The 24,381-nt window shown below is 42.7% G+C and overlaps 1 protein-coding gene and 1 non-coding gene across 5 annotated transcripts in view; both read left to right on the top strand.

Moving 5' to 3' along the window:
* COP1 (COP1 E3 ubiquitin ligase) overlaps positions 1-24,381 on the top strand; it is a 211,830-nt gene that overhangs the window by 172,156 nt on the left and 15,293 nt on the right. The gene's annotated exons all lie outside the window — the stretch shown is intronic.
* LOC132251061 (small Cajal body-specific RNA 3) lies at positions 10,666-10,801 on the top strand. The gene has a single exon (XR_009462866.1). It is a non-coding gene; the product is annotated as a small Cajal body-specific RNA 3 (non-coding RNA).

Below are 24,381 nucleotides of genomic sequence, written 5' to 3'. Positions count from 1 at the left end.
AGATGGGATTGGAGATTTGACTTAGGTCTTTTAATGTTCTTACATTGGAGATGTAATAGTGTGTAACATTTACATGGGTGTGTTGCTTGAGCATGTAATTTTGCATGTGAAGTAATTTTCGCATTGCAATTTCTTGCCTTCAGAGAAACTCAGTGAAATATCTTTGTACATTAGTATATAATGCATGTTAACTATGTGCAGTGCACATCTCCTTTTAGGTGCTCATGTTTCAATTCTATTTTTACATGAATAAAAGAGAATTAAGCAAAGAAAATGCTCAGCTGACTATAACAGCACTTTATTCATCATTACCACCACAGGAGTCCAACTCTTGAGATTTACATGAAACTATCATACTCTATTATTAGTGTTTCACTCCCTATCTTGGAATTTCAGTGTTTTGACACTTCAATCAATGTGCAAGACCCTCTAGATAATGTGATTATGCAAATTTACAAGATTTAGCAGGAAGTGTTTAATTTATATTTAATCTGACTTTATATATAGATACATGTCAGATGTGTCTAACATATCAGATGTGTGTGTCTGTGTCTAACATCTGGGGTGTGTTTGCATGTGCGTGCTTCCATTGATCAGTCTTTCCCCAGTTCTAGGACTTCTTTGAGGTTTTTCACCACAGAAGTTGCTGGCATGAATGGGTCTCAGAACTAACATAGTTCTTTCTACCAGTAGTGACAGCAAGTAGTAGTTCTTACTACCACTACTGGCTGTGCACAAGGATGAATGGTGTCAGTTTGTTTTATCTCTTTCTCAAGCTTTTAACTATTTTATGAATAAAAAGAGTGTCCTCACATCACCCTTTTCTTTGTGTCAAAATCATTTTGGGGGAGGCAGGGTGGGAACTGTACCACAGCATTTATTTTTCTGTTTCAGGGCTGAAGTTAGGTGATATATTCACGCCTGATTGTGGCCCTTCCTTTTCTGGACAGATGTTAATTGTTATACCTTTTGTTATACCTTTTATCAGTAGTGTGAGGACAGGGATGCTTTCATTAGCATTCTGATCTTTCCTACCCCCAACACTGCAGCACTCCAGACTCTTTCCAGTTTGCATTTGATCTTCCCAGGCTTATCAAGGGCATGAGTTATTTTTCAACTTTAGTTTCAGGTCTGCATTCACAAGTTTTGTGTGTCTCTCTTTTTCTTTCACTTCAGAAATAATTAAGGGCACTGGTAAAGGTTCTGCTTGATCACTAAGGCTAGGGACAGAAGTTGCTCATAAAGCAGTTTAAGTGATCGGAAGCTGGTTTAAACCTGTATCAGAACAGAAGTTCAGTGCACATAAACCACTTTCAAAATGACCAAAACCAGTTTAAGATTGATCGGGTTGGATGTAGTATTAGACTTAGCTGATTTAAGTCAAACCGGTTTATGGAACTTCTGTCCCAGATCCCTTCCTGGTTCAAGTTAACTCACAGTCCCCTAACATCCCAGGGTGCTTTGCACCCCTGGGCTATGCTGCCTGCTCCAGTGGAGCAGGGGACTACCTTGCCTCTGCTCCTTAGTCTGCTTCCTGCCTGTATCCGTCAGCCCATAGGGATGGTGGGGCAGGGGTACAGACCCCCAGGCTTCCATAGCCAGGGCCTACACAGCACATGGTGGGGGAGGGAAAGCCCCTGTGATGGGGCCACACAGTTCACTAATTCATTACCAGTACAGCTCTACCAATACCAGCAAATGTTACTTTTGTTGTAAAATTTTGATTTAATTTGTTTTATTTTACGATAAAAAAATTGTGAAGTATTTTTTTTCAAGTTTTCATCTGCTTTCTAACTATTAATGAATGACATATTGGTAGAAATCTTTGAATTCCGTTGACATTATAGTTTCAACAGTTGATCCCACTGGAGGAGTTTCACTTATAATGAATTATAGTCTATTACTAGTATAAACAAGGATCTGGGAGTGTTCCTTTTATCTCCCAGTTTGTAGATATGAAAACTTCCTAACAAAAATTCTGATACTACAGTATATGCTGTCAATGGGGTAACAGAAATATCTCAAATTTAATATGAACCAGACAGAGGTGGTGTCTCTTCTTTTGAAACTCTGGTACTTTGAAAATCAGCAGTTCCTTATTAGACAAAGAATGTACTTCAGCTATTATAAAATCCAGTCTTCAATTTAACCACAAGAGCCAGAAAATTCAGAGATGAAACTAAAGCATTGTCCTTTACTCTACTTTTATGCTGTAATGTTACAAGCTATAATACATAATACAAGAATTTATAAGTTGGATAATCTTTCATATAAACTGTATCCCAAGCAATTTTATGATTATCAAATATTTATACCTCAGTAACATCCAGAGACTTTAGCCAAACGCTGCACAATTAGACATAGTCCCTGCTCCGTAGTGCTTTTTAAATTTCAAAATGTTTATACAATTATCATTTTTATCCTTTCCACAACCTCCCAAGATAATTTCTACTAAGCCTCTTGTTCTCAGGGGTTAATGCATCAGCTAGAGAACTTCAGATTATTTAATCAGTATGTTAATTACCAGGGCATCTTTAGGTTGGGTTTCAGGTAAATATCCAAAAGTGTGGGTATTTATCTTACATGTACATAATTCTGCACTCCCTTTTCCAAGTACCCTGGTTTCCCTTAGCTCATGCCTTTGTGGAACAAGGAAGCCCAGACATTTGTTAACCTGTCTCGGATATCTTTTGAAGGTAACAAAATATATTTTCTTGCTCCTCTACAGCACCTACAGTCTGCATCCTCTCTGTAAGTTTTCCTCTTATAAATCAAGTGATCTGATTTTTTTTTTTTTTTTCTTTGTGTACATGTCATGTCATCTCCTCTGTAATGTTGATTCCCTTTTCAACATCATTATCATCTCTGTTCCCTATACCTCTGAGCTGGAGTGTCTGGTGTGAAAGGGAGTTCTCTCTACCACAACAGTGGATCTCTGCAAGAGCCAGCCAGGCAGTATGGACATTCTGCCTACTGTCCCTGCATAAGTAGAAACTGGTTTGAAAATAAGAGGCAGGTGTTAGACCAGTAAGGGGACCTGGAATGAAATGACAGTGTCAAGGAAGACTGGAGTAAGTTCAGGAAGAGTGGGGTTTTTTTGCAGGTGGGTTTAAATGAGGCTATTTTTAAACTTTATTCTGAACACATTGGGGAGTGAATGTCCTGGAAGTATAACAGGCATAAAGCCTTTGGCTTCTTTGCAAGAACTTGAGTTAACCAATACATATGCATTTATTTTCCTTGTCTAAAATGTCATTAATTATTAATGTTACATACCGGTGTTTGACATCTTCTGTTACTAGGTGGTGAAGAGGTCATTCAGACCTCTAAGCTTCTTTCCCAATCATGTCTTTTTGATCTTGACCTAAGTCTATTTATACAGGATCCTGGAGCACCAATTTCTTGCAGATGCAGCTTAGAGAGACTGGCTATCGGCAGGTGTAACTTTAAACTGCTGTAAAAGTAGAGGGGGAAGGGAGTTAGCACCCTGGAAGTGCCAGTGATGCAGCTATTACCTGTTCATGTTCATGTAGATACAGGAGAGCTAAATTGCTGTAATTTTAACTGTGAATTAAATAGTTACAAGAACTTTGTGTCAGTCATGTTACAGGAATACACAGATCTAAATGGCCTTTTAACCACTTAAATCAATATAATTCCTTACTGATATAACTGTTGCCACCATCTGTAAGAAAATGAAAAAATTAACATCTTGACAATTTATCTTTTTACTTGAAATGATTTTTTGATGGATTGCAGTCAAGAAATGTACTTCGCAAAATTTTAACAAAATGTCAGACTTGGTTACAGTAATTTTTTCAGAAGTATTAATTATTGACCTAGCTGTTCATAGGCTTACCATATTTCCAGTTACAAAAAAGAGGACACCTGTCGGGGGGACACCTCACTCCTGACCCACAGTCCCTCACACCCCCAGGCCATGCTGGTGCCCCTCGATCCCAACCCACAGTCCCTTGCACTTCCTGGGCTATGTTGGTGCCCCTCACTCCTGACCTGCAGCCTCCTGCTTCCCCCAGCCCTGCAGGACAGGGCCCCCAGCTGCCCCCATCCTGACCGGGCCACAGCACAGTGGCTCTGATTTGTGCAGGTAACAGAAGAGCGAGTCCGGCCCCAGTGCAGGCAGGAGGAAAGAGGGGACGCCTGTGGCACCTCCCACCCTGGACTGGGGCTCCCGCACTACACCAGGTGGATGGGCCACACCCTCCCCTCCCCACTTCTGCGGGCAGTGTCTCCTGGCCAGCCTGGCTCTGCGAGCACAGGCACCAGCCCCAGTGCTGCTGGCCCAGCCACAAAGCTCCCCACTTCCCTCAAAGGGCTCCCCTGTTCCCTTTCTCTACTGGACAAGCAGGTACCTGCCCCCCCATCCTTCCTGCCACAGCCTGAGCACCCAGACACCGTGCTTCCCCCAGTGCTCTCCATACACCCCAGCCTTCCAACCCCTGCCCCCCACAGATGTACCTGTATCCAGCTGCTGAGGCTGCTCCCATGACCCTGCCTGGCTGCATGCCAACCATGTGTGCGTGTGTCCTGCCTCCAATTGCCCTCCCACTAGCGGAGTAGAGCAAATCCCGGACATTGGTTCAGATTTAAAAAAAAACGCCCAAACAGAGATTGGAGGGTCCAAAAAGAGGACATATTCGGGAAAACCTGGACGTGTGGCAACCCTAGCTCCTATTGAAGCCAGTTTTGTGGATCTAATTCTGCTCTACTATCAGTGAGTTTTGAAAAGCTCACTGTTGTTGCACTACTGTCACTTTTGTTTAAATACTGCATTTTACAAATTAATTTCTCTTGTAACAGGTGGTATTGCTGCTACAGCAAGCATAGGTGCAGTAAATGGAATTGACTGTTACATTCTTATCAGTTGGGTGCTTGTTCAGATGGGGTATACTTACCTGTCAAAAATCACAGAAGGCCACAAACATTTGACAAGCACAGCGGTTCATGAATTGCATCAGCTCTCATAATTAGACTTCACCATTAACGTCATTTTAATATTTTATGTTGTGTAAATGAGGCAAAGAAATTATGAACTGTTTTTTTTTTCTCCTAATAGACAACATTTTAAAATTTGATCAAGCCATTTAACCTCTAGATGAAATGGGAAGTGCCAGAGCAAAAGCATGCTCATATCTAGCTTTATAGGTACAAATACTTTTGTTTATATACAGTAGGTTTCTTCTCTGAATCCATCACCCTGGTATAGACTGTGAAACCCATGGTACCAGCACGTTCCCTCTCCTGTCATGGTATGGATACAAAAAGATCAAAATGGTCTAGAATCTGTTACCTTCAGATTAGTTTTAGGTCAGTTGAGTTGCCCAGTCTTGAGCAATAAAACCCTGAGCATAGCTGATTTATTAAACAATGCATTCAGTTCATTTTTCTGTTTAAGGGTTAACTTTTTAGAGGAAGATCTGCCTTTTCCTTGATGCTTACCTTGACCTAATTACTATTTTTGATAGTAGCATTCACAACCTGCTAGGCACTGTCCATGCACAATAAACCACGGCCCTGGCCTTGAAAAGGCATAGTGTCTTAATTGAAAGCATTTGAACAGGTTAAGCCTTTTAACTAAAGTAAAAATCAGTGTGGAAATAAATTAAAACAGTTTTTAATATCTGTTTTATAAAGGTATGAATTAAAAGTATCATGCAGCTGGAAGCCAAGTTTATTTTAAACTGTTTGAATCGAACCAAATTAATTCATAAAATAGTGGGTCCTCTTTTTTTTTTAAACTGTCCTAAATGTTACCATTTAGATAACATAAGTGGATCAAGCAGCAGGCTTGTGCTGTGCTTTTTCAGTATTTGAGTAATCGCTATAATTCTAAAAAGAAAATAATGCTCAAGCTACTTCAATCTTTTACTTTTTCTGTATATCCTAGTCAAGTAACCTGACTCACGCTCTGGGTTGCTAAACATAGAGTGAACCCATTACCAGAGATTCAGAATATTCAGGTTTTTTAACTCATTTCAATATGTCTGAAGTAATGCAGTCTGGGGAGCTGGCAGAATAGACGACAACATTGTTTCCCACTTACTCATAGTAATGAGAAATACTGAAAGAAAGATAAGTAGTATTTTATGTACTGTGGGGAAGGATTGGTTCAGATCCATAAAATTTCCTTTTACCTGCAATCTGCCGATAGCATACAAATGAAATTCAGAGGAAGAAAGAAGTGATTGCACCCTTCCTCAAACATCCATTTAGCAGAGCCTTGCATTTTAACCAAACCTCAAAGTGTGAATCTGGCATAGATTTCCTCCCCGCCCATGTCTGGCCTTGTCAGCTTGATTGTCTGAGACCATGTTGCCCATTGTTAATGAAAGACTTGTGCAGTTGTCTGCCCTGGCTGAGTTTGTGATCTTCTCCTGTCTGTTGCATATTGGAAAAACTTTCTGGTTTATAAAGCATATGCTTGTGGAAAGTACTGCATCTCTTCAGAGTAAAATATTCTTTATTGCAATTAGAAGTGATTAGTGCTTTCATTTCCAAGCACTGTTTCAGAACTCATTGGCTTGAACATACCAAGAGCCAGAACTAGTTGTGCAGGCAGTGGTAAAAGGAGGGAAGAAATGAGCTGAGAGTGAAATAAAGCAGCAATTTTGTGTTTAGGCTTATTTTGCATTTTGCTTTCTATTTTCATTAGCACAAAATTGTTTATGACAAAATTATTAACTCAAATTTGAGTTTACATTGTAAAACCTTTATTATGCATTGTATTGAAAGACCTATGAAGAGTTGATTTAACACAGGTTGTTGGAAGACTAAAATGTTACACAAACAACAGTGCACATAACATGGATACTTTAGCAATTAGCCTTTTTCATGCATCATGATTTACTCGCATTGTACAGTTAACCAGTATTCAACTAATGTAGATAGCTGTGCTGATGCTTTTTTTATTTATAACAACTAAAATGTTCCTTTTTTATGCTTTTTATATTTGCAGGTGAATGTGCAATTTTAGGTGGTAAGAGGCATAGTTCATCAACTGTGTTGTAAAAGCTTTCTCACAGATGTAGTTCTCACAATATAGCACTGGCTGAACCAGCAGTATGTCTCCCATTTTAATCCTGAGCTCAAGACAGGCTATGAATGGGTGTAGCATTTGTGCCAGAAGAGCCTTTCTCCTGTACACAAAAAGAGTGTACAGCCATTCAAGATGTTTTTGCAGAAGAGGACTGGCTCTCCCATGAAAAAATGAGAGCCCCTTTAGTGAGGAAGATTTTTCTTCTGCCACACCAGCTTGAATAACTGTTTCTCCCTGTGGTGGGAGTCTTCTGTCTGCCGTTGACCAGATGCAGGTGACTCTAGGTCTGTGTGATGTGCATACCCCTGCAGCTCCATGGGTCAAGCCACACAGGAATGCCCCGTCCTGACGCTTTGATTTGGCAAAATGGGATTTGGAGGCATTCTCCTGCAGCTAATCCTGTCCTGCAGGTCTGGGATGTTTTCAACTTAGATGGTGTCTGCCTCCTATCCCATGTGCAGCTTTGGGTCACCCCCAAGCACAGTACAGAGGGAATTCTGCAACAGCTGGATCCCTCCCAGACCTGAACAGGTCCAGCTGCTGCTACCTCCCATCTCTTACACAGAGTGTGGTGACCCTGATCTGTGCAAGGGGCAAGAGGCAGAGAGTGTCCCTCAGCTGAAGACGGCCTATCAGCCATAGGGGTCATGTGGGGAGTGAAGAAGCAGCTTCCTATCGCCCCCTAGCTGGGGAGCTCACCTTTTGAGGTCATTTTGTTGCTGTCTAGCCAGAGGGCTGGAACAGCTTGTACACTCCCCCTCTCACCACATTTTTCAGTGCTAAAATTGAAATCCTGTCCACAAGCTTGCTCAAAACATCACAGTCCTGTCCTGCAATAAGCCCTATTATTCCAGTAATATTTGATAATACCAGTGTTCCAATAAATAGTCGGTCCCAAGTAACAGTGTAGTTTAGTGTACTGAAGATAAGTCTGGGACTTGGAACTTCTGTTTTGTGTTTTTAAATCCCAGTGTTGCCACTAACTTGCTGGGGGGTCTTGAACTGACTCACCTCATCTGTGCCTCATCTGTTTCTTCATCCATAACCTCAGTCCTAGGAGTTCTGAGAAGACTAATTTTAGTACAGAGCTTTGAAACTGAAGGTTTTGGAAGTAAGTGCAGACCATACCACTTTTGTGCAGTGGTTTTTGTAGCATAGAGAAGTGCACACTGAGTGAGGTGGAGACCAATAAATGAGTGCCACTTAATGAATCTAAATTTGCACTTGCAAACAAAAGTTAATGAAGTAGGCTAATAGATTGTGTTATTTTCTCCTTTTTTGCTCCTCCCTACCCATGATACTGTATGCTAGACATATGATACGGGGGTATATAGATGCATGTCAATCATGCCCACATTGAAAGCCATGGTCTACAGTTGTTACCTAATCATATCAATTAATAGTTATTTATCTTTTCTATTGCTGATTTTAAAAACACACATCAGTTCATTATGAATTGAAATCAATAGTATTCAGTCCTGATAGAACACACAGTTCCTTTTCTTTTACACCTGTTGTGCTTTGTCCCATCTTTCTTACCATCTCTGTTAATGTGTTTTGAAATGTTCTGAGGAATCAGCAGTGATAAGATAGCAATGGATAATTGCCATTCGCTTCAGCTTCAGTCACCATGACTTCTATTGAGGAGTAAATCAACAGCAACAGCTGTATAGTAGGAATATTTAAAGGGCACTAGTCCAAAGGGGATGAAAGAGATTAGACAAATAATCAAATACAGGAGGGCTTCTTCTTCTTTCACCCTCTACCCCCAACCCACAGCTTCTTCAAGTTTGCTTTTCTAATATTAATGCAGCTGAAGGATATAAAATCAGACGTACTGTGTCTCAACACAGTTTCTGTTCACTTGTATCATTGAGGCACAAACGGTAGATTATTTTTCTCCTTATTCAGTTGAATATTTTTAAGATTGCTTTTTGCTTTTAGAATCTATGTTAGCCCAATGCATTTTTCTTATTGTTGGACTCCTTTTTGGTTTATTTTTTTTTATTAATCTCCAAATACTTTCAGAATGATATCGTATTAAAGTAATTTCAATTTCAGATATCTGGAAATGATATTTTTTTTATATCGACTGCAAAAATAGCTTCAACTGTATCCACTATAAGGGAAAGGCTTCTTCACTTGTCCTGTGTATTAGGCTTAAAGATAACATCATCCCAACTGTTGAGACCTAGATTTCCTATTTTTTGCTTTCAATAGAGATTAATCAGTGTTGAGACTTAATACAGGACAAAAAAAGATCGAATTGTCTTCAAACAGCGATGTTAACAGTGATGTGCATTTCCTTTTTTGGTCCTACTATTCTAAGAGATTATCAATTTCTACAAGCTTCTATGTTTCTACCTTTACAGTATGTTTGAAATAGTACTATAAGTAGGCTTTTGGGGTTTATTATATTCTGTGTGCGTTTAAAAACCAATGTATCTTCTATTTGGCAAAAATAATTGCATTTTGGGACATGGTAAGATGTGGCATGGTACAGGTTATCAGGCAGGAAGAAATTATTTTGATGCACACAAAACAGGGCTCGCTTTGCCTATAAAGACTGCTGGCAGCTGAAAAATCTATCGCCATTGGGTCACAACTATTTTTGTGACTTAGATGGAATTGGAAATCAAGTGTATTAATGCATTTATTTTCATGTTTGGGACGGGTTCAAATCCTGGCTAGGAAGAATTAGCAAATGAGAACAGGCAATCATATTTAATAGATGGTCTCTGGGAGGACTCCAAGGCTGCTCTACTAGAGTGTGGTGCAGGACAGAATCAAAGAATAGACTTACTGTATAAAAGCATTAATTTCCCTTAGCTAGCATGATTTTTCCCTCAACTTTTCATGCACAGTGAAGTTTGCTTATAAAAACATATTTTTCAGATGCAATCTATTTACTATAACCCCTTGCTTCCAAAGTTTCTGAAAATATTCATATGAAATACTCAGCATGCTCAAGTACCACCCTTTGTAGTTTACAGAATTATTCCAGTGAAGATTCCCAAACTGTAGTGTATGAGCTTGATGCCACACTAGTTTCTTTCCCAATAGTTTTCTATGAAGGTCATCCATGGACCAATAATATTAGGAGCTGCTAGAACTCACGTCGCATGTGTACTCTTTTAAGAAAAATAGTGAATATTCAATGGTTTTGTTGTAAGGAGGCTGGCAGTAAATTGCTTGCTGTTCTACATGGCTTCAAGAAATAGCCCCAGCCAGCAAATCTTTGGGCCTGATGAGTAGTGCATTTTCAATCAAGCTAGCAGAAGTAAACTTTAAAACTAATTTTAAGAGTAGGACTAGTAAAGGAGATATGAGTTCCATGTGTAATGCCATTATGTAGGTCTATAGCGTGTTCATCCTTCACTCTACGTGTTCTTTACAGTCTGTCTTTTCAACAGTGGCTATAATGGTTTTGACCTTCTGCATTAAACTTGCCTGCTTAATGATATTTTCTATTACTGTATCTGAATCCTTTTTTCTTCAGCTTATTTCCATGTGTTAAATTATGTATAATTTAGGATTTGTTGCAGTCAGAAGTCTGTGATAAAAATGATCATGTAACAAAAAGCCTTTTAATAATGAAACTTACCAGAACTGGAAGCTGCAGGGACCAACCCTGTGGACAAATAAAATATATTTGTCTGCAATTGCAGTCTTCCTAGAGTAAAGTGGAGGTTTCTGTCTGGTTTAGGACAGCTAGCTAAACCTGATCGTTCCCCTCCACACATTTGCATACCTGTTATGTAGAGCTGCACTCCACTCCTGAAGCTCTCTCTACAAGTATTGTTACAAGTTATCTGCAGTGGAACAGAGGTGCAGGGAATGGCACTGACCAAGCTTCCTCCTGCAGTTGTAGGAGTCGCGTATAAATGGCCTTTAGAACCCAGGCCCATTTTTAGACGAGACTATACTCCCAGTAATAGTGTTGTACAAAAATGCTGCTCCTTTTTTTAAGGAGCTTGTTAGGCTTAGTGAACTGGCTTATTCTGGTCAGTAAGTAAGGCATGGTGCACATGAATGGAAAAAGCCTACATATCAACATATCTTGCTCTAAATATTCTTGAAGTATTGTTGCTTATTCTCAGTAGCAGCAGTAGCCTTCAGCCAGAATGAGGTCTCCAAGTTGCTAAGTGTTGTGCAAACTGATACTGAAAGAGTTCCTGTCCTGAAGAATCTGTTGTAAAAAGGAAAAAAGAATGGTGGAGGAGGCATAAAGGAAAATAAACAGCTTTAATGTACATTTGCAGTATTTCATTATTATAAGTTGTCAGATATGCTTTCAAGGTTCCTTGGGTGAATTTGATATCTTTTATTAGACCAACCCAAATGGTTGGAGAATAGTTATTAAGCAAGCTTTCGGGTTCAAAAACCCTTCGTCAGGCTAAGGACACTGCAGCAGTTGCTGCGTGCTCTTCCTGGATGATATGCTTTTACATTCATCATGAATTGGCTGATGTCTGGTCACTGTGGCTATGAGAAGTGGGTTTTGACTAGTTTGAAGGGTAATATGGTAGCCATATGCATGAGTATAAAGAAGGTATTCCTTGATTTAATGATTCCTAGTGAATGGTTGCTTTCTATGTACATGTAAAAGGGAAGTGCATTTCATTGCACGTGAAATTTGTGACGTTAGCCATTTGTGGTAATGCCAAAAGTTGTCAAGCTTCCCTTGCAGTTATGCCAGATATCAGCATTTCACCTACAGCATAATTTTCTTTACCAGTATTTGCCTTTCTTTCCCTGCCTCTTTGCCAGAGCACCTCAGTACTGACAGCCCTTAATGTTCCAGACCTCAACCAATTTATGTGGGGTCGGGATCTTGTTTAATTTTTCTTCTTTGTTTTGTTTAATAGATGATGGGCAGTCAGTGTTTAATGGCATAAGTACAAACTCCAGGCAGCTGTAGCATGTAGACTTCACTGTCCTTTATTTTGAAGTTTTTTAGCAGACGCCTATAAAAATTCCCATTGGGCCACAAATGACTTTCCATGTGCTATTGTGGAGGTATCCAAGACTTTATTAGTAAAGTGACGTTCAAATTTGAGCTGAAAATAGGGGGGAAAACATCCTCTTTCATATTTTTTGATTGACTTCAGTGTCTGGATTTGATTCAGTAACTCTTCAGAGGTCAGTTGGATTTTCTACGTAACAATTTTCTTGGAAAATGTACTTAGTTTTGCAAAGAAAAGATTTTAAAATGTTGCTGTTTCTCTCCTGTTTCTTTTGGTTTTCCTCAATTAAATAACCACAGTTCCCACAAACTCTGAAATTTTCATATGGACTCAGAAAATCTTGGATGTAAGCCACTCCTGGAATTTTGAAATGTAAACATATGTTGTTATTTCCCTTGTTTTGCATAACTTGAGTTATGTGAAGAGCAGCCAGTGGAAATGTTTGGTTTCATCAGCTATTTCCAATGTTGCCAGGCTGTCTCCCTGGCTCTTAGTGTACACTTGACCCAACAAAGTATATAACTTGCTATTTTCCATCTACACATGCCTCTGGTGAATAAGGTTAATGAATGAGCAGTAGGAAGCTTAAAGTTACAGAGTCACAGAGAAAGTAGGACTGAGTCTGGTGAATAGAGAAGCAGAAGGGCCAAGAAAGTGAACAGCAGGGCTTAGGATGGGCATGAGGAGTTGAGCACAAGTTTAGGGAGGTAGCAGGATTTGAACAAGGGTGCAAGATGGGAACTGGAATAAGGAAGCTTTTGTTCATAAGTATGCAAAGAGCAAGGGTTGTGGGGTAAACCCAGGGCACCTGTGCCAAAACATCCATGCTTCAAGATCTCCCTAAGTACTGCTGCCATGGAAGAACGGGAAGCTAAACCACGTGTGGTAGGTATTAGTTGCATCAAATAATGCAGAACTGGGAAACTCTTAGAGATTGGGATAAGAAGGTTGATATAAAAACCTCAATAGAGTCATGTAATTATTTTGGACCCTTTATGCACCAGTGCTTTAGCCAGACATTTTGTGGGGGGGGGGGGGTGTTGCCTGATATGCGAGGGAGGCAAGGTAGAACTGAAGCAAAACCAGATGCCGAGTTAGTCATTTATAGAAGTCACACAGGTACTGTTTTCTGATCACATGGATGTAAACCAATATGCATAGCCAGAAATCAGGGGACCTTTCAGAGCAGCATTCATGGGGTATGTCTTTACAGGGGTAATAGTTAGCCCTGTGCGAAGTGGCTAGTATGTGTTTCGGATTCGGATTTGGCTGATTCGGGGGACAGTGATTTGATTTGAATCACTGTCCCGAATCAATTTGGCCAGTTCTCAGTTGGCGATTTGGCCGAATCTCTGAATTGGTCCCATCCCCCGCTCACTCAAAATGGTTGCCCCATATGCTCTCCCAGCTCTTTAAAAAAAAAAAAAAAAAAAAAGCCCAGACTCAATGGCTGCTGCCAGACAGGGGGTGATCCCTGCTGCCCCATGCTGCATGGGGGGCTCTGCCACAAGCCCCCAACCCTTGCCTGCTCTCCTGCCCCCACCCCCATGGCTGCCTTGCTGGGGGGGGGGGGGGGCGATTGCCTGCTGCCTCACACTTCCCCATGCTGTTGGGGGTGGGGGGGGGAGGGCTCTGCCCCAAGCCCCAGCGTCACTGCAGCAGCTGGTGAGTCTCGGAGCTTTTTTTCCCTAAGGACCAGGAGCTAGGTTAGGGTTAGGGCCAGCCATGGGGAGCGCTTGTGGCAGAGCCGATGAGTGGAGGCTTTTTTTTTTTTTTTTTTAAGAGCCGGGAGCTGGTGCAGGTGGGGCAGCCATGGGGGTTCAGGGGGTGCTCAGGGGGGCTGGTGGAGCAGGCAGGGGTTGGGGCCTGGCAGGGGTCCACCCCCCTTCCACCCCCTATTTACCAGCAATGGAGTCCGGGCCCAGCTCCCTGCTGCAGCAAGCAGGGACTGCCCAAATCACCGAAGCTCTCTGAATCTTTTCCAAATCAATTCAGAGAGCTTTGAATCAATTCAGACCTTTTAATTGGTCTCCTGATTTGATTCGGATTTGGAGATTCGGCCACCGAATCAGGCCAAATCTCCGAATTGAATCAACACCCAAAGCTTCGCACAGCCCTAGTAATAGTGTGTTAAGTCATGATGCCAAGGGAATAAGCACTGCTCATCCACCTCCTCTCTGGATATGTTGACCCTGGAAATGAAGTGGTGAAAACAGTTTTGGGGCACACGTGCCATCCTGCTCAAGACCTGGGTTTCCAGCACACTTGAGAACAGCAGCTCAGGGCACCCACTAGACCAGGTGTGGACAATCATGTCAGCTGGAGGGCAGCTTAATGACTTGGTGTGCTGTCAAGGGCTTCAAGGATAGCCCAACCCCTTGACAGGTGCCTTGCCACCTTGGGACTGGAAGTCCCACCCCTGACTTTTGCCACCAGAAGTCCCTCCCCATGCCCACCGGGAGCATTCCTTTGTGGGGGGAAGCGGGTGACATCTTGGAATCAGAAAAGAAACAAATCGTATATTATAGTAGATGTTTGATTTTTAGTATATTTTAATTTTATTTCAAACATATTTTTTCATATTTAAAAACCTTCAAAAGGAGGTTGGATAGATATCTGGTTGGGGTTGGACTTGATCTATTCAGGTCCCTTCCAACCCTAAAAACTATGAAACTATTGTTGTCCTGATTTACATGTTTTTGCATAGTGTAAATATAGAGGGAATTGCATAATAGCTCACAATAACCTTACTCTTGTATATTTGGGGGGGGGTGTTAGGTGTGATTGGGGGGTAGGGGTAGGATTTGTTGGTGGGTACATGTGGAGGGGTTGTAAAGTTGCATGGAGGGTTGTGGGAGGGTGTGGCTGGGTGTGGGGGACTTGAGAGGGTGTGCACCCCTGTCACATACCCCTCCATGGTGCACAGCCACTGCCAGCAGCAGGCGGTGGACTCTTAGGGTGCTCATGGCCCACAGCTGGCAGAGCCCATTGGCGGTGTGCAGCTCCATCTGAGTCCCAGGAGCTGCACATGGAGGCACAGAGCCAGCCCGGCCCACTGGCATGCGTCTTCAACCCAAGACAGGCTAACTCCATGCCAACACATGGGGCTTCTGGTCCAGCCCGGCCCAGCCCGAAGGCTGTAGTGCTGGGTGCCCCACCTGCTGACATGGAGTCAGCCAGGCCTGGCCTGGCCCGATGGTGCGCAGCTCCTGGAAGGAGTGTCGGGAGTCGCACAAGGTGACATCGAGCTCACTCATCCCAATTGTGTGTGGCTCCCCGTGGCTCCCAGCTGATGAGTCGGGATGCAGAGGGAACTACAGGCCATCGCACCAGGCTGGTTCTGTCACTTCATGTGAGACTCCCAACTGGAGTGCCAGGAGTCCCATGGAGGTGGAAGCACAGAGCCAGCCTGATCGGATGGTGCACAACCTCTGAAAGCCTGCACCTCCTGCCAGCTTTTAAAGAGGCAGTTGCGGGCTGGTAATAATTGTGTTTTGGGGTGGGCCCCACAGGCCAGATAGAATGGCCTGGCAGGCAGCCCACAACCATATTTTGCCCACCCCTGTGTTAGGTCCTCCTTGCCATCTCATTTCTGAGGTTGATGCACATGAAACTGAAGCTAGAGGCAGCTTGGCTCAGCACTCTGCTGCCATGGGCTAGACTGGGGTGGATAAATATGGCCCGCAGGCCACATCTGGCCTGCGAGGCCCTTCTATCTGGCCTGTGGGGTCCCTAAAAAAATGTAGAAAATTAATATTTCTCTCCCCTGGGTTCCTGTCAAAAATGACCAAGGGCAGTAGGACCCAGGGGAAGCCTGGTGGGCTCCAGCAACAGCGGGGCATGCCCAGTCCCACCCCCCAGCCAGAAGCCCTAGCCGCAGTTTCTGGGCTGGGAGTATGTGGCTGCCCCAGCACGGGAAGCTCAGGTAAGTGGGGGGACCCTGGGCAAAGAAGGAGCATGGGGGAGGAGGGGCAAGTGGCCTCTCCCTGCCCACGCCCAGTGCCCCCATGCTGCAGCTGCTTGCAGCCCGCGTGGGGCTGCCTGTGCCCACTCCAGACAGCCCCATGCGGGCTGCGAGCGCCTGCAGTGTGGGGCACTGGCCATGGGGTGGGGGAGGGGCCACTTCCCCTCCCGCACTCAGCTTTTCCTGGGCTCCTTCCCTGCATGGAGAAAAGCGTCCCCTTGCCCACGCCGTGGACAGCACCCCACGCTGCTGGCACTCGCAGCCCACACAGGGCTGTCCAGAGCAGGCACAGGCAGCTCCAGGCTGGCTGCGAGCAGCTGCAGCACAGGGTACCGGCCATGGAGCAGGGAGGGACTGCTTTTTTTTTTTTTCCCCCCCGCCCCCCCCCCCCCGCCCCCCCCCCCCCCCCCCTGCGCTCACCACCAGCTTGTAACCCAGTCCTGCTGCCAGGCTAGCAGCGTGGGTTACAAGCTGGTGCTGAGCACAGGGAAGAGTGGCCCCTTGCCCGCCCCATGGCTAGCGAGCCATGCTGCAGCCACCTGTAGCCCACATGAGGCTGCCTGTGCCTGCTCCAGACAGCCCCTCGTGGGCTGCGAGTGCCTGTAGCAGGGAGTGCCGGCCTTAGGGCAGGTGAGGGGTAGCTTTTCCCCACGCTCAGCAACAGCTTCTTCCCTGCTGGCAAGCAGGGGGTTGAAGCTGTGCGCTTCCCCCTGCCTGTACCGCAGGGTGGGGGGGCACTGGGTGTGAGTGGATGGGGAGCCAGTGGGAGCACAGGGCCCGCACCAGTGTCCCAGGGCCAGTGCCGGCGGGGCCCAGAGCAGGGTTGCAGGAGTGCGGGGTCCCAGCTGGCAGGAGCTCTGTGGAGCTGGGCCAGCTACCCACTCTCCCTGCTGGTGCAGCCCAGCCTGGATCCACAGACCCCTGCCAGCCTGCGCCCCTCTTTGGGCCCCACTGGTGCTGGCCCTGGGACATTGGTCCCAAGACATTGGCACGTTGGTCCCAAGATGGTGATCAGGGGGTGGGGCACCTGTCAAGGGGCAGGGCTACTCGTGGAGCCCTCGACAACCTGCCAAAACTGGGTAAGCGGCCCTCCGCCCAAAATAATTGCCCGCCCCTGAGCTAGACATACCCGTGGAGATAAAGTTGAGTTGTGGGTGGTATTAAAGTAGTAGCTTGCAGTAGAGGGGGTAGGTAAATGGTGTATTGAGTTAAAAATTTACTTCTGTGCTTTTTACAGATGGTGTCAGGCTGTTTAGGCTGGCAACTGTACCTGAATCTAACTTGTTTTAAGTTGGAATTGTATAGTTGTGACCTTTGCCTGTAGGTTACAAAATATTTGTTCAAAATCGCAGGAAAAATAGTAGATTCATAATTACAGCTATTGAGATTGGAAGTGAGGATTGGATGAAAGGAATGGCTTTTCCAAGATGACAGGAATAAGGAATATAGATTCCTTTATAGTTTTGGGAATTGCACATCTGTCTCTTTCCCTGTCTTGTCAAAATCAGTAAATCTGTCAACGAAAAATTGCTTTACACTTTATCTTAGAGATTAAAATCAATCTATGATGGATTTTTTTAGTTTCTTTTTTTTGTGCGTCTGGGAAACATTATTAATATTGAAAGGCTAAAAATGTTTTCTGACTACTGAAGTGTCTATGTAGTGTGTGTTGCTAACCTGAATTGCCCTTTTGAGTTCTGAAAAGTTGGGGTTCATTGGACCAGAAATGCGGGCAGTAAAGCACAATTGAATCTTTCTGATTGCACAGTTAGGATGACCATCTTTTAGCGGATTGTTCTGCAAAACAAACTTGGAGTGGCATGCGCAGCATTTCTATTGCACTGGGTATGTTTCATGGTCCTTTAATGTTCCACAAGCCTGGTTTGTGAGATGACCCTAGCAGAGGTAAGATACCCTCTGAAAATTGTGACAGATGGTAATCTTTAATAGCCCGGCTGATTTCTAAGGTGACTAATGAGCAGTTCTTTTTCTACAAGGAAAAAGAATAAGGTGAAGTTAAGCTCTTCTGCTTATAGCTCCTAATACCCTAGAAGTAATTGTCTTCCATTTAAAATCTGTCCCTCAAAATAAGTCTGATGGAGAAAGAGTTGTTAGTAGGATGCTAAGGAGAAACTCAATATTTGCCATCTGTACTGTACATGGTTGTGCTTAATGAAGTTCTTTACATTTTATGTATAGACAACTCTACAATCCTGTTGCAAATCAGCCTTTATTACAATTCAGTTCATTGCAATTTATTTCAGTAGTCAAGATTATAAGTTGTTCATTAGTAGTGATATTGCATAGTGTGGTTTTCTGTGGCTCTTGGGATTCCATGGTTATTGCCCATCAACAATTCCAAGATCATTTTTGGTTAAAAAATGAAGGGATCCTTTCATTCTAACTGTCATCTGTGCTAACTCATCCTGAGCACTGGAAGTCAAGCTCAGTTCTCTCCTTGCATATCAGCACCAATAACAATGGTTCTACAAGACAAATTAGGCCTTATGCAATACCTGTGCAGCCGTGTTATCTTCTGTGGGTTTTCCAGGTATATTGGAACCAGTTCTGTTGATGCATAAGATAAGCGGAGCTTCCTCTTACTTTTCTGTGTTGGCCCTGCAGGGCAGAGAGTAGAAAAGAAAAAAAAACCCTTTTCATTAAACACATGACTGTCAAGTACTCACAAAAAGCAGACTTGTTAAAGAAGACTGACATTTTTTACCTCGTTTTTCAGAGTAAAACTATACCTGGATATTAAGAAGCAGAGAGTAATAACATCAAAGCAACTCTCTATGCAAGTAGATTCTATTTTCCATTGTCATTCTCAAATTTATTGGCACATCTCCTCCTGCATAATTTTCTTGAATGCTATTAAAAGGTTCAGGCTTGTGAAAATCTATCACTGCATACTGCATACACCTGAGGCATTTGAGCAAGCTGCCACAGTATTTTCAGAAAAAGTCTTCCTACCTCTGAAGGCTAGTGAAGATAGGTTGGTGCCCAAAAGCTTGCATTGCTTTGTATGTACTGCAGTAGCTTAAAGGATTTCACTTGTTTAGCATTATATATGGCCCTTGTTGGGAATTTATTTTGAAAGATGTGAAATAATTCTTGTTGTATTATCATCAGGGTTAGCACAGATTTTTAATTTTTTTTAGTGTTGGTATATTGCTCTTCGAAAGCTTAGAAAGGAGGCAGCTGTAGTGAACAGGTGCATAGCATAAATACAGCAGTTACACCTCTGTATTCATCAGGGTACAACCAGCTGTGGGCCTAAGTAAATGACAGAGCTGCCTCCATCATATCTCAGAAGCAGAATACCATATTTGTCTTTGCCCTTTCCTTCCCTTCACCAATACATATTCCATTACAAAATCCTGCTAGTTCAATTCCTGTGATATTGAAAACGCACTGCATTTCCAAAGCCCCAAGGTCTTTGTTATCCTGTGTCTTGATTATACTTCACCCCTGCTTTCCCCAATACTTGCCTCACTTTTTTCCAATCTGCCCAAATCCTGATGTGGAAACATCTTTCTTGATACTAGACCCTCATTCAGCACATGTTGGAGTTGAAGTTTTTTTCCTTTTATTAAAATAACAATTTTAATAATAATAAAATTATTGGCTTTATTTTACTTATTAATTATTCATAATGAATTATAATTAGTCTTATAATAATAATAATCCTGTTATCATGGTCCATATCACTCCTGGCTAAGAAAGAAATGGAAAGTTTTGACTTTTCATTGCTGCCAGACTTCTAACCTTCCTTCCAATTACAACACTTATTGATGCAGTGAAGCAGTTGTATTTCGTTTCCAACTGGCATCTGATTCAAGCATTCAGACTATTTAGGGTTGTCTTTTATATACCTGAGCTGTGCAATCCCTTTGATACATTAATGCTGAGACTCATTAATTGAATAAATAAGTCTATTTTTAACAAGCATGTCTAATATTTCTAGATTCAGGGGGGATGGAAGTAGGAAAAAGAGGTTGGAGGGATAGGGTAGAAAAAAATGAGTATATGGATGGTGAGAGAAATTGGCAGAAGAGTATGTGCTCACTGGAACACACTTCTCTCCAGAGCTTGGAGTAGAACTTGTGATTTTGAAATCTTGCTATTCCTCCACTGTCAGCCAATATCAGTGAAACCCATCAGCAGAGTGATCCCTCTCTTTTTCCATTGTTGATCTACACAAGATGACAGCCTATTTATGTTATCAATTATTTTGTTCAGGGTAGAAGTCTTTGATGCAACTCTCAAGGTTCTAGGCCTGCTGTGATCCATGTGTGTGGTATTGATAGTTAGGTCACATGATGGAATTTTTGTTCTTTCAGCTCTGGCTTTTTAAAAGCCCTAGGAAATGACATACAACACAAGCTATATTTTAAAGGTTATTTATTAAGGTTTCAATTCACACATTCAAAAGTTAACATTAGAATTAAGGTTGCCTTTTCAATCTTAATTCAGCCCCCTTTTGCGTATGCATTATGACAAAGGTGGTAGTTATTTGTATTAGGATAGTACATTGGATCCACAATCAGAATCGGTGCATTAGGTGTCATAGAGACGCATGAATGTTTGGAGAGGGAAAGGGGATTTAAGTGACTGAATTTGTTAATATCTCATTCCAGGTGTCCATATCAAAGTGCTTCACTATTCATGACCCACTGTGCGCTATTTCTATCTTGATTTCCATGCAGATATTTTCTGCTATTAACCCCTCCAAATGTGTCTAATTACCGCCTAGCACTGGCTTGTTATAGTTAAAAGCAAAACTATAGCATTATATCTTAGACCCAGCATTGATTTGAATCCCCTGTTAAGCACTAGGTTGTTCCACTCCCCCTCATTAGTCAGCTGAAATTTACACTTTCCAGTTGGGGTTATACAACAGGGTTCTACATGGTCTCAAATCTTTAAAGTCTTCTTGCTACCACACTGGTAGTTCTGCCTATCTTTAGGGTGCCAGGGCTTTGCCAGCCCCCTTCTCAAAGGAAGAAGGTGCTGCACCCACCCAGAGGAGGTAAGATTTCCAAATTTGTGTATCCGTTTGGTTTATAGTGGCCTGATTGTCAACGATGGTGAGTACCTGAGCTCCCCTAAGCTTCAGCGGGATTTGTGGATTGAACACCAGCCTTTATTTAGATGCATACATTTGGATTCAGGTATCTGCCCGTAGGAAGCTGGGTTTAAAAATTTTGGTCACATGATATTATGTACATGACACAGTAATCAAGAGAAGTAAACGGTCTCAAGTAGCATATGACTCATTTGCTTTGAGGAAGCCTCTATGACAGAATGAAGTGTGTCTGCATTCGATTATGAATTCTGTTTTTTACTTGGTATGAGCACAAGCTGGTCTTGTTCAAGGTTAGACTCTTGTATTGCATCCCAGACTGCTTTTCTGATTGAAAGGGTGTTGGTATATCTCACTGAAGGACCATAGTGAGAGTAACGTAGCCCCAATGTAATGTAATAAATTTGAATGACATAACTGTAGAGGCACCTTCTGGAACAGTGTTTTTTTTTTCTCTGTGGGGTATTCAAGAAGGATAGTAAAATTGGTTTGTTTGGAACGTCTGTCTGAGTGCATAACAGAAGATGAACACAACTCTTACAGTGCCTCTAACACTGCGTAGGAGGGAGAGAACATGCAGTAAAAGTACAAAGAACTTGTAGGAACAAGGGCAGAACAAAGTCTGTCCAGTCTGAAATGCTGATGATCCATAGGCTCACAGAACTGGTGGGCTGGTTTTGGCATTAGCTCTATTGGGTAGTGGCATCCCAAGAGAGGGCATAGGATAAGAAACCTGTTCCTATAGTTGGATGTCTAGCAGCTGTAAGTTAACTATCTAGAAGCATAAGACTTAGTGAATGGGGCTTCTTTTAACCAAAAATTGGTAGCTATACACTGGGGTATGTGATGAACCTGTAACAGTCTTGAGACAGTAATGTAAGATTTACTCTCCTCAGGGGAAAAGGTACGTTTTGGAGTGGTTTATTGTTCAGGTATGTAAATAAATGTTATACTTCAATACCATAAGGAGAATTAGCTCCTTTAGTTCATCCTTGCATATCTATTTCCATCCATTGAAAATCCTTGAGTTTATCTAAGGCTAAGTTAGGAGAATGCACTACCTCAGTTTCCCCAAGTGTAAAATCAGTATAATAGCCAGCTACCTCATGGGGGCATTTGTGAGGCTTACTTAATTTTTAAATTTGTCTTTGGATCCTGTGAAAAGTGATATATATGAATTCCATGTTATTTTTATTGACTGGAATATTAAATAAGCCTGCACAAGTACTGTAGTATAGAATTAGGATTTAGTAACTGAAAATATTAATATCAAGGTTGTTAGGTCAGTTTTTAAGCCTTTATTATTCACCTAATTAGGAGATGAAACTAATGGTAGAGGTAGAGTAGGAGGAAAGGTAAAAGACTGATCAGCAAATGATTTGTTTCTTAGGGTTTATGTATAGACTGATATAATGCTTGTGCCCAGCTTTCTGTGCTAGTCCAGGGAAGCTGCTAGCAGTGTTGAAACAGTATTAGACTCCAGAGGGCACACAAAACGAGGCATTGTCAGTCAACAGCAATTCCTGCTAGACCAACTTGGAAGCAATTTGTCACTGTTCAGTGGAGGTGCTTTCCAGCTGTCTGCAGCCTAGGTTTTGTATCTGCTTATACAATATCTGTGTTTGCATGATCAGAAGAAAGCATGAAGGAAGGAAAATGTATTGGAGTGCACAATCATCTGCAAGGCTTTCCCAAAGCGTCTACTGCCCACTGAAAACTCATACCACTCAGCACTCCTATAGTCTTGTTCCTGGCCAGCAGATTGTACTCTGGTGTTTTTCCTGCTCTTTGCAGCATCCCCACCACAGCCTGTCCCTGCTGCCTTCTGTTTATTCAGGATCTTCTGATGTAGATGGATGGGGGGGAAGACGGATGAGAAGTGGAGAGAGAGGTAGCTGGAAAAAAAAGGTTGTATGGACAGCAGATGGGGTAAGGTAAATGGGCTAAAGGCTTAGATTAGAGGATAGTGGGGGAAGAAAAAAAGCTTTAGAGAGCTCAAATAAGGCAGTAATGATCCCTTTAGGAAGACTGTGCTGGAGACTGAGCCTATCCACACGTGTTCAGATAATCCGGGAGAATTTGTCCTGGTGTGTTCTCCTGGCAGAAAAACTTACCCAGAGATGCCAAATGCTGAATCCTTGAAGGGCAGAGAACTTGCAGTGCCAAAGCTGCGCAGCCAAGGGTCCCCCAGGCAACAATTTCAGCGTGCTCTGCAGATTTCCTCCATCCACCCATTAACAAAATGGCAGCTGTGCACAAGGCAGCCCTGATTGACTGACCCAGACTGATCAGGATCAGTCTGTGTCTCCCTACAGCCCAAAGCACCCTGCAGTGCTAGAGGACTATGCTGTTGGCTTCTCTCAGAAGAGAACGTATACAGATGTTCATCCTCCCAGGAGGAACTTTCATGGGAGTGATCTAAACTTGGTTGTTCCCAGGTTATTTTTCTCCTGAAGTAGCCATTTTCACTCTGGGAAAAAATCCTAAATTTTTGTACACTCTTTCAGGTGAAGCCATGAACACAGGAGAAACTGATGTCTGTACACTGCCTAAAGTGGAAGTGAGGATACTGGTGGAAAAAGAGGTGATGAGAGCTGGCGGAACGGGGAAGCGTGCTGTAAGCAGACTGTAAAAGGCTACAGTTGCAATGGGGAGGAGAATAGGGGAAATCTAGGAGGGAAAGTAACACCCTAAGGATCATTTAAATCATGACTTGGGGGATTTCAAATTTGCCCCATGGTTTCTGTTTCCAGTCTGTGATCAGTGATTTCCTAGTGTACACCTGGCAAGTGCAGTTCCTTCACAAAGTCTAAAGTAGCCTTCCTTGTTGGGTTTCCGCCCTACCAAGCTGGCTCCAATACTGGGGTGGTAGAGTTACCTCTCTCCAGTGTATCCTGGACTGTTGTTTTTAGTTAATTGTTATTCTGAATATTACTTAGGACAATCAGATATTTGTTGCTTTTTCTGATAGGCTATTTGGGGGAGAGAATAGTGAGGGTAGTATTAGGAATTATTTCTGAGGGGCCCCATTCTGCTCAGTACTGGATGAATACACACAAAGGCCTGGACTCGGCCCTGAAGAGGTTAATGTCAAAGATGGTGATGAAAAAAAGTGATGCACCAAATGATACGAGAGAAAATAAGGTCAGCAATGACTATGTATAATAGCATTATGTATTTCATTTTTAAATATTTGAGGTAAAGTGCAGTTCAGGTATATATATTTTTTTCTACCTAGCCATTTCACGTGGGGAGACTTTCAGTATTGATGCTGATAAGCTGCACGTTTACATATACAGTCTGAAAA

This window comes from Alligator mississippiensis, chromosome 5 (assembly GCF_030867095.1).
Source record: "Alligator mississippiensis isolate rAllMis1 chromosome 5, rAllMis1, whole genome shotgun sequence".
Lineage (NCBI taxonomy): Eukaryota > Metazoa > Chordata > Crocodylia > Alligatoridae > Alligator > Alligator mississippiensis.
The sequence above is the reverse complement of the archived record's forward strand: the minus strand, read 5'-3'. Positions and strand labels throughout refer to the sequence as shown.